This window comes from Mytilus trossulus, chromosome 8 (genome assembly GCF_036588685.1).
Source record: "Mytilus trossulus isolate FHL-02 chromosome 8, PNRI_Mtr1.1.1.hap1, whole genome shotgun sequence".
Lineage (NCBI taxonomy): Eukaryota > Metazoa > Mollusca > Bivalvia > Mytilida > Mytilidae > Mytilus > Mytilus trossulus.
The window spans coordinates 41,756,522-41,768,722 of NC_086380.1; positions in this window are offsets into that span (position 1 = coordinate 41,756,522).

Consider the following 12,201-nt stretch of genomic DNA (forward strand, 5'->3'; position numbering starts at 1 on the left):
AAGTATCATTATTGTTACAGGATAAATCATCTGACTGTGATAGATTGATTCTGACACTATGTCTATAGGTCACAGTATCATTATTGTTACAGGATAAATCATCTGACTGTGATAGATTGACTCTGACACCATGTCTATAGGTCACAGTATCATTATTGTTACGGGATAAATAATCTGACTGTGATATATTGACTCTGACACCATGTCTATAGGTCACAGTATCGTTATTATTACGGGATAAATCATCTGACTGTGATAGATTGACTCTGACACCATTTCTATTGGTCACAGTATCATTATTGTTATAGGATAAATCATCTGACTGTGATAGATTGTTTCTGACATCATGTCTATAGGTGACAGTATCATTATTGTTACAAGATAAATCATATGACTGTGATAGATTGACTCTGACACTGTGTCTATTGGCCACAGTACAACTAGTGGTACAGGATAAATCATCTTACTGTGATAGATTTACTCTGACGCCATTTCTATTGGTCAAGGTATCATTATTGTTACAGGATAAATCATCTGACTGTGATAGACTGACTCTGACACCATGTCCATAGGTCAGAGTATCATTATTGTTACGGGATAAATAATCTCACTGTGATAGATTGACTCTGACACAATGTCTAAAGGTCACAGTATGATTATTATTACGGGATAAATCATATGACAGTGATAGATTGACTCTGACACCATGTTTATAGGTCACAGTATCATTATTGTTACGGGATAAATCATCTGACTGTGATATATTGACTCTCACACTATGTCTATTGGCCAAAGTACCACTAGTGGTACAGGATAGTCATCTGACTGTGACATATTTACTCTGACGCGATTTCTATTGGTCAAGGTATCATAATTGTTATAGGATAAATCATCTGACTGTGATAGATTGACTCTGACACCATGTCTATAGGTCACAGTATCATTATTGTTACGGGATAAATAATCTGACTGATAGATCGACTCTGACACCATGTCTATAGGTCACAGTGTCATTATTATTACGGGATAAATCATCTGACTGTGATAGATTGACTCTGACACTATTTCTTTTGGTCAAGGTATCACTATTGTTACAGGATAAATCATCGGACTGTGATAGATTGATGCTGACACTATGTCTACAGGTCACAGTATCATTATTGTTATAGGATAAATCATCTGACTGCGATAGATTGATTCTGACACTATGTCTATAGGTCACATTATCATTATTGTTACAGGATAAATCATCTGACTGTGATAGATTGACTCTGACACCATGTCTATAGGTGACAGTATCATTATTGTTACGGGATAAATAATCTGACTGTGATAGATTGACTCTGACACCATGTCTATAGGTCACAGTATCGTTATTATTACGGAATAAATCATCTGACTGTGATAGATTGACTCTGACACCATTTCTATTGGTCACAGTATCATTATTGTTATAGGATAAATCATCTGGCTGTGATAGATTGTTTCTGACATCGTGTCTATAGGTGACAGTATCATTATTGTTACAAGATAAATCATATGACTGTGATAGATTGACTCTGACACTGTGTCTATTGGCCACAGTACAACTAGTGGTACAGGATGAATCATCTGACTGTGATAGATTTACTCTGACGCCATTTCTATTGGTCAAGGTGTCATTATTGTTACAGGATAAATCATCTGACTGTGATAGATTGACTCTGACACAATGTCTATAGGTCACAGTATGATTATTATTACGGGATAAATCATCTGACAGTGATAGATTGACTCTGACACCATGTTTATAGGTCACAGTGTCATTATTGTTACGGGATAAATCATCTGACTGTGATAGATTGACTCTGACACTATGTCTATTGGCCAAAGTACCACTAGTGGTACAGGATAAATCATCTGACTGTGACATATTTACTCTGACGCCATTTCTATTGGTCAAGGTATCATTATTGTTATAGGATAAATCATCTGACTGTGATAGATTGACTCTGACACCATGTCTATAGGTCACAGTATCATTATTGTTACGGGATAAATAATCTGACTGATAGATCGACTCTGACACCATGTCTATAGGTCACAGTGTCATTACTATTACGGGATAAATCATCTGACTGTGATAGATTGACTCTGACACCATTTCTTTTGGTCAAGGTATCACTATTGTTACAGGATAAATCATCGGACTGTGATAGATTGATTCTGACACTATGTCTACAGGTCACAGTATCATTATTGTTATAGGATAAATCATCTGACTGTGATAGATTGATTCTGACACTATGTCTTTTGGCCACAGTATCACTAGTGGTACAGGATAAATCATCTGACTGTGATAGATTGACTCTGACGCCATTTCTATTGGTCACAGTATCATTATTGATACAGGATAAATCATCTGACTGTGATAGATTGACTCTGACACCATGTCTATAGGTCACAGTATTATTATTGTTACGGGATAAATAATGCATTTACGTTGGATAACTGTATATTGATTTGGGGTATGATCTACATATCATATAAGAATAAGAATAAGAATAATTTTATTGCATCATACACCCAAAAGAGGGTCAACGCAAAACAAACAAGTTCACAACATAAAGAACATAGACAATTATAGTCCAATGATAATCACAAGATAACAAAACAAATACAAATACATAATACTATCTAAAACATGAAATACATAGAAAAAATAAACGAAAAACAACAATCAAGTTTACAGGGTCAGAGTTTGATATATAAATATGCTATTGAGAATCTTACATTATTAATGGTCAATTATTATATTAAATTTAATCAATTCATTTGAAAGTTCACCTTTCAAATAAGTTCCCAAATGAACCCCGGAAATTTGTCTCCTGGTTTGATCTGCAATAACGTTTTGACGTCATATTTTAAATATTGTATATAAGTATAGGTCATTCTTTCTTAAATATTTATATAACTATAGGTACTGAATTTCAGTGAATGTTATATTAAAATGGGTACGTTTTTTGAGGCAAAAATGGCACACCCCTACCATTCAGATTCTTGAAAAAAAAAACTAATTTGTCCAGACAACGGCGACGACAAAGTATTTTTAAGTATCCTATATGACTGTCCATTTTCAATGGATAGTAACATGTAAAATTTAAAAGAAAATATATTTTTGAGATCTGAAAAATAAACCAGTTAAGACTTTTGTCGTGTTCTAAAAAAATGGTATTGCTAAAAGTTACTAGGAAAATGAGAAGGCTTTCTTCATATGTAATCCCCGTTTCAGAATCCTTGGAATTGACCCAAAAGGGGTAAGAGAAACAAAATTCAAAATCATGCAGTTCAAAAGAAGGCTCGCAATATATTTGTTTAAATCTAATGAAGTGTACATTACATTTATGGATTTTTAGGGTCATCGGACGCAAAAATGAAAATTGAAATGTCAAAAATTCATACGCATTTAAACAACAAGCGTGTTACATATAATGACTCCTAAAGGACACCGTAATTAACACCCCTGAAGAAATCAGTAGAGGACTTTGCTATGCACTTCACGTTACCCGTAGCAAAATACTGAACATCCATTTTAAGTGAACTAAGATGATCATATTCTGTGAACTATAGACATTTTGGTATTAAATGAGACTCTAGTAGGAATCATCCTGCTTGCCCTACATTCTCAGTTTTAGATTTTAATAGATAGTTGCCAAATTTTATGCAGTGTTTCTCCAGCCAGTGGAGGAATTTACAGAACAACAACACCCCCAGAAAGGATACGTTACAGGTCAGACATTTTAAAAGTTTTTGTTGTCTTATTTTGGTTTTCATTTTTTTTTTTTATTAAATTTGACTATATACTGCACAATTATTGTAAAAAAAAACACAGCAAAAGCGTACTTGGTATGTCCTACGTGGAGATTGTAAGTTCTCGTTGATGTTACAAGAAACAGTAAAATCATAAAAAAAACTTCAGATCATAGATTTATTATCTATGTTCAGATTTACTGATTACTCGAATTCATGTCAATTTTTTCATGCAAGTGGCTCCCCGTACGAACAATTCGTACGGCGAGTCCCAGGGCTCCTAGTACGAACTGCCATATAGATGAAACGGATACGAATTTCCAAATTTCGGTCTTGGAATAAATCCCGTGAATGGTGCATTGACTTTGACCCAAAAAAATCATTATGTCGAAATATAAAATCATTCAATTGATAGACTAGCCTGATGTTTAGTGACTATATGGACATGTATCCTACAAAATTTTAGATGAAAATGCCAAACACACTAAGAATACGCAAACATCTTAACTGACGATGGCTGGTTATTGTTAAAAGAATTGATGATTCAGAATAAGGAGCATCATGAATGGGATTGTTTTGCTTGTAAACAAAAACTTGGTGTTAAGGAAACTCTGGCATGTGATTGCTGTCTAGAGTGGCACCATCTGCATATGTGTCCATCTGAAATGTGTGCCCAAACAAACGTATTGGATCTGTAAATCTTGTAAGTAGTTTCATGCGTTTAAGGCAAAATACAGATTTGAACTTAATATATTTAAATGTAAATTATATGTCTATTGTAACATTGAAATTAAATTTCCTACTTCCATGAACCCCATAGTACGTAAGTTCAATGATGGCTGATAATTATTTTAAGTAATTTATATTTCTTATTTGATATGAGCATGTTTATATTGATTCTATATTCATTATGTTTCCTTCTATTTCTCTCATTGCATGAATTTGTTTTCATTTTAAGTCATGTTTAAAATTTATTGACTGTTTTACATTTTATTTAAAATTGTTAAAGACATTTTAATCTGTGGCTCTATGTGGATTCTGCATATTTTAAGTATTTGATTTTAACTGGGATCAATATAAAACGATTGGGATTTTAATCTCTCAGTATTTCTATGATACAACAGTAAATTTTCTACGTCGTGTCTCAAACTTTCACCTATAACTTTTGATTTACTCATCATAAATTTATTCTAAAAATTATGCAGGGAAGCTGATTTATTACTGATTTGCAAGATTAAATTTTCTTTCGCATAACAATAAAATCCTAATTTTAGAAAAATAATAAAGGCACGAGGGGTAGTTTTCTTGTGAAAAGAGGTCGTAAAAATGTCAAGAAACCTTCCAATAAACAATTGAAGTTATCGATGATTAACGAGCGGCGGAATACTAGAAATCAAGAAAATTGCGTAACTTTAACTGGTTAGTTTACCTGTTAAATTCTACACTACTATTATGAAATTTAACCTGGATAAAGCTCTTAATATTGGCTTTGTAACCATATACAATTTATGCAGGTGAGAATATTTACAGTGTGATTTTAGTTTTACTGACGTGACCCCACTAACGGAAATTTACATCAAATTTTTGGGGTTCAAAAACTGAACTTTTCATTATATATTTTTGAACTAAATATTCAACTAAATTTAAAGAAAAATATATCATAGGATGCCTCGAAGTTTCCTCTTTTCAGTCATATAATTTTAAAGTATGAAATATTTTTGGGAAAAATAGAGAGTGTTCCCAAATTCACGCCAACCAATCTCTCTCATTCACCACCAAATGTGATGCAAAGAAATTAATGAGAGAGACACCCGGTGCTGAATGAGAGAGATAAATTTTAGATCAATTAGAGGTAAGTACGTAAATTAAGACCCCTTATTCAATTTGTTTTAAAAATCAGAGAATGCTATTCTGTGGCAAATTCATTTCTCTATACGTTGGTATTCATTGCTTGCATGTAAACACAAAACTGACAACGTAAGACGTTTTCTCCTACAAACATGTCAATGGAAATACAAGAAAAAAAGTCAAACAATTGTCCAGAAATCAATGTTAATCTAATCTTATCTTACCAATTTCACTGTTGTAGAAAGTTTACCAGCAAGGTATCACTACCATGTCATATCAAGTGTCAGACTCTATCCGTTTTCTCTCAATCATTCTTTGAAGTTAGTGGTGATGCATGAGAACTAGTGGTGATGCATGAGAACTAGTGGTGATGCAGGAGAAAAGTGGTGGTGCATGAGAGGACAACAAATTTCTTTATGCTTATATCAAAGTGTTCGACAATTATCATGTGAAATGACTGTTTCAAGTTTCAGTTATTCATCAAAACCTGAAATTGTCTTTCTGGGGACCTTAATTATCATGTTTACCTGGTTCAGTCGACATTGCGAAAGCAATGCGATGTCTGCCTTTTTGATTTTCTCTATTTTCTGATAATAAAGTTACCATTTTCATGTAATTTATCAAAATAGAGGAAGATTACCAAGAGCAATTTTTGTCCGTCCCGCCTGCAACAAAAGTCATGAAGGCGAGACGTAGCGCTCCTTAATTTCGTCGTCGTCGTCGGCGTTGTGATGATCAACATCTGGTACACCCTGTGTTTAAATTCCTTTAAACATTAATAACTTAATCAAATCATTATGAAATCATTTGAAATTTAGACAGTGACTTTATGTTGAGGAGGCACTATCTATAACAATATTTTGAGAGAAAAAAAAGTTTTATTATTTTTTCTGAATTTTATTGGCAAATGGACAGTATGTTGCACATCATATTTTGTACACGCTATGGTTAAAAAAAAATTCAAACATCAATGACTTCATCAAATCTTAATCAAATCATTTGAAACTTGGATAGCAGCTTCTTCATGATCAAGAGATATAGCATGTTTCAAAACTAAATTTTGAGAAAAAAAAAAGATTTTCTTTCTGAATTTCACTGGTAATTGGAATAAGTTTTTTGCACTTTACATTTAGGTTCAGTCTGTAGTTAAAGTTCTTTAAACATCGTTTACTTTATCGGCATGTCTCTTTGGAATTCCTTCTAAATTGGATCGAGGCACCTTTATGATCAAGAAATTGTACCTAAAAATATTTATCTATTTTTCCACAATGTACTGATAAATGGACTTAGGTTTGTTTTTTTTTAATTTTTTTTTTTGCATTTCACATTAAAGGGTAGTGTATTGTTAAAGTTTTTAATTATCAATATTTATATCAAACCTTCATGAAACTAACTGAAACTAGTACCAAAGCTTTTAGTGATAAAAGTACAGTGTTTTTATCAAAATTTAACAACAATATAGATTTTTCCAAAATTGATTGATAATAAGACTTATTTTTTGTCAATTTACATTCTGGTACAGTCTGTTGTAAATCTTTCCGTCATCAGAGACTCTTATTAAGTATTATGAGGTGGGGAACATTTTTCTTCAGGACAGTTTTTGAAGATCAACAAATTAAGAGTTACATGTTATCACTGATTCCATGGAACCTTAACGAATTTTTATAGTATGGATTTATTTTTCCAAAGGCCACATCTGTCTAACCCCTCGCATGCATATGCACCAGTTCAAAGGCAGGAAAATATTGGCCATGGGTACATTTAGTAGTTCTATTTTGTATGTTTGTTGATGTTGTGACAAACTAATGTGTTATACTGTTCGATATATATTTTTTTTAAATCTTGTCGGGGTCATTCAGAGCTTGATACCCTGTTGAAAAACTTGAGGTGACCACAGTGAATTTGTGTCTTGTATTATGACCGTTTTTTATTCATGCCTATGCCGTTCTAAGCCAAGTCACCATTCATGCAAAAGTTACCTTTATCAATGAGCAAATTTGAAAATACTGATCATATACACCATTGGAAAAATAAAACCATATTATAAAAAACACTCCAGGTATTCTTCCTCTATTTTTACAAATTGAGATGCAAATGGTAAAGTTATACCGAAAATAGAGAAAAATCAAAAAGGCAGACACCGCATTGCTTTTGCAATGTCGACTGATTCAGGTAAACATGATAATTTAGGTCTCCAGAAAGACGATTTCAGGTTTTGATGTATAACTGAAACTTGAAACAGTCATTTAACGTGATAGTATAGAGAAATGAATTTGCCACAGAATAGCATTCTCTGATTTTTAAAACAATTTGAGTAAGAGGTTTTAATTTACACACTTACCTCTAATTGATCTAAAATGTATCTCTCTCATTCAGCTCCGGATGTCTCTCTCATTAATTTCTTTGCATCACATTTGGTGGTGAATGAGAGAGATTGGTAGGCGTGAAATTGCGTCATGAAGTGAAAAATTCTGCGGTAGATTTCTATAAAAACAAAAATTACCCAACTTTTAGAGCAAAATTTCTGTACTTTGGAATAAAACTCTCTGTCAAAAAACTATATCATCCCATGCAGGAATCTTTTCTCTTTAAAATTTTCGGATTAATCAGATGAAGCATTTTTGAGTTACTGTACGACATTCAAGAAATATGGCATTTTTTTAAAAATCAAAGTCCCATAACTCTGGACACATCGCAAAATTGGAAAAAAAAAGGTAACCAGACATTACCAGCCTAATTTTAAAATTTCAGTTCAATTGGATGAAGCATTTTTGAATTCATGAACGACATACAAGAATAAAGAGCTTGGCCGAGTGCACCATGATATGACCGCAATGATCGACAAGTGTTGACACACTTCTAAAGTGGACACAATAATATGTTTGACACAGTAATTTGCTGGACACAGAAATTTCATTAGTACTAAAAAGCACCACTTTGGCCCTTAATAGGTTGGAAAAACTGCAAGTCCTAGCTAAAATTCTCTGTTGGAAATTTCATAAGGACTCTAAAGAAAAAAAAAACCTTTGAAATTATACGAGAAATAAAAAAGTTTGTTTTTTGGGATTGAGCACCACTTTGGCCCCAAATAGCTCGGAAACGGTACAAGCTACGTTAAATCCTTCGAGACTCTATCAGTGCAGAAGTTCATAAGGAAAACAATGAAAAAATCAAAATGAAAATAAGATGAAAAATATAAATTTCATGAAAAAAAAAAGAGAAGTCCGTTTTAGCCCCTTTTAGCTCTGAACCCTTAAGTCCTAGCTCAGATCTGTAAAAATTCACTTATTTTCTATGATACTCTTTGATCTCACCAATCTTAGTATTTACAATTACGTGTATTTCATTTCTCAAACAAAATCTTCATATTAAGTAGTGTTGTCAAATTGAACAATTATGCCTAACCGGTTAACCGAATAATCGTTCGACCGATTAACCGGTTAACCGGTAGTTACGTTGATGTTCAAAGTCTTATACAAAGTACTTCACGAATGACTGGTTTTATGATACAATAAATTGACATTTATCCCAGGGTATTATAACACAATAATGCAAACACTAACACAATTAGGATTTCAATATGTAATAAATTACAAAAAAAACAAATTTATAAGTATGTACATTTAGAAAGAACGAAAGAAGAGTTATTCACATTTTTCCTCGGGTACATAGTTTTTATTCAGGAATATTATCTGGTCGATTACAGAGGAAGATAGTCGATTTCTCAGTTTAGTAACAATGAGACCCGCGCATGAAAAGATTCGTTCTGACGGAACAGAGGTAGCAGGAATACTTAAATATTGTCTAGCTAACACAAAGAGTCTGGGGAATTTACAATTATTTTCTTTCCACCACTCGAGTGGGTTTGAATCTTGCACAGCACGCTCCTTGATGTATAAGGACATTTCCGATTCATCTTGAAAGGACGTATCTTCGTCGGTGTCAAACAAAAGAAAGTCCAAAGATCGTTGGACTCTTTGTTTCTTGGCTGGTTGCTTGTCAACTTCAGTTCCAAGGTTTTTTTATGACGTTTTAACTGCGGGCTTTAATGGCACATCGTCTAACTTGGACTCTAACATTTCAATGGCGACTTTTTTTTGTTCTGGGGAGAAAAAGTTAAGTGTTCTATGCCTCGGATCAAGTAAGGACGCTAAAGCATGCTGTGTAGATGCAGTTTCAATGTCATACGGTTTAAAGCGGGTGATGAGTTCTTCCGAAATACTTGCTTTCATTTTATGCGCAAGAGCACTATCCTCTTCAGAGTTTTTTAGGTGTTTTTTTAAGAGTCCGTTGACAATAGGAAGCATTACAGAGGCTGATACGTCCTTTTCCAGACACATGTATGTTGTAACATGAGACATTTGCTTCAATACTGCGGAAATTTCAACCAGATAATCCCACTCATGATCTTTGAGAAGCATATGTGTGTCACATTTCTTAGTAACAGTTGTATCTAGCATTACATCCGTAATAACTCTGCGTTGTTCACATAGGCGTTCAATCATTAGCTGAGTCGAATTCCATCTCGTAACTACGTCTTGTATAAGTTCGTTCTGTCTTAGTCCGAACAACTTTTATCTTTTCCTCATTTCTGCAGTTATTGTAGTTGAATGCTTGAAATGTCCCACTAACTTACGAGCACGTGAAGTAAGTTTGGCAATAGCGGGTATTTCCAAGCATGGTTTAATGCAAAGCTGAATGGTATGACCAAAGCATCTCATATCGTCAAAGTCACATTTCTCTGATGCACAATTCATGTTCCTAGCATTGTCATGTACAGAACTCACAATTTTACCGTCCAATTCAAACTCTGAAATTGTAGATTTCAGTCGTTCAGCAAGATTTTCGCCTGTATGGCGTTCAGGCATTTCACGAGTAACAATCACATTTGACTGTAAATTCCAGTCTTTGTCAACGTGATGTTCTGGACTGTTAAAAAGCTTTTTGTAGCATTCGATGTCCATGTATCAGAAGTAAGGGATACGCTGTCAATGAGATTTAACTCTTTAATCAAACTCTCTTTTTTGTCACTATATGACTTTTCTATTCTGGATTTTATAGTATTTCTAGACGGAATTTTAAATTCTGGAGCTATTATCGACATAAGTTTTGAAAATCCTTTTCCCTCAACAATGCGAATGGGTAGGTAATCCAATATAATCATATCCACTATTGAATTTGTTATTAGTTCAGATTGAGTAGACGAAAATCTTCTAGATCTGGGTGTCTGAACAAAGTCTAAAACCGATGACTGCTTAACTTTCTCAGGCGTTTCAGAAAAGTCATTGGGATGCTTTAACTTCAGATGATTCAGCATATTACTTGTACCACCAGTATAGACTAATTCCATTTCACATAGTTTGCATTTCACTATTTTGGAGTCGGCATTACGTTTAAAAAAAGACCAAGCCTTAGATGACGGAGGTGGCATATTTACATGTACGCACACACAATATAAAGTCAAAGTGAAGAAATAAACTAAATCGTAAAATTTAATCAGCATGTTCAGCTTACAACTGTTCAAAATAAACTTAATATGCTAATTATGTTTACATTATACTTGCCCGGAGCTGACAGACAAGTTGTCTATGTGCTAATTAAGTAATAAAATTTAAATGTTTTCAAGGTTAACAAGATTAATCAATAAACTGAACAATTGATCTGTCTAATCAAGTACCAATCAATTCGTACAATCATTTCACATTATTTACTAATGATTTCAGTACACATTTACATCAATTTTATTAAAATTTTAAAAAGGTCCGGTTAACCGGTAAGCTTTTTGGTATTCGGTATTCGGTCGTTCGACCGGTTAACCGGTTAACCGTTGACAACACTAATATTAAGTGATCAATGACTTGTTTGTAGAGCTTTTATTGCTGATCATTTTTGCAATTTTTAATTTTTTTTCTATCTATTAAAACTTATTAGATAATAGCCAAAAACATTAAAATTGGCCAAAAATAGTCTTTTATATGCAATAACCCCTATGCGGGGGCCATCCGACAATTTTAACTCAAAAGTAACTAAGGTAGATCTTGTCAATCTGAACATTTGTCACCCTGTCAGATTTTCTCAATCTGTTACAGTTTCCAAGATGGCAGTTAATATTTGCATTTTACCCCTATGTTCTATTTTTAGCCTTGGCAGCCATGTTGGTTGTCCGGCAGAAATGTCGTTCACAACATTTAAACTAGTTACCCTAAGGATGATTGTGGCCAAGTTTGGTTCCATTTTGGCTTGGCAGTTTCAGAGAAGAAGATCTTTGAAAAAGTTAAAGGACTGACGATGACAGACGCCAAGTGATAGAAATAGCTCACTTGGCCCTTTAGGTCAGGTGAGCTTAAAACTAGAAATTTATATACCTATAAATTTGCTTCCATTTGGTCTCATCAGTCAGGGTAGGAATCAAATTCATGGTTTCAAGAAATATCTATATCATCTGACTTTCCCTGAGACCTTCCTGGTTCTAAAAGTTAGTACATAATTGTTAATGTACATAACTATTCCAAACTTGAGCTTTTAATTTTTTAAAAATCATCAATTTTTATTTTCATTTCAAAA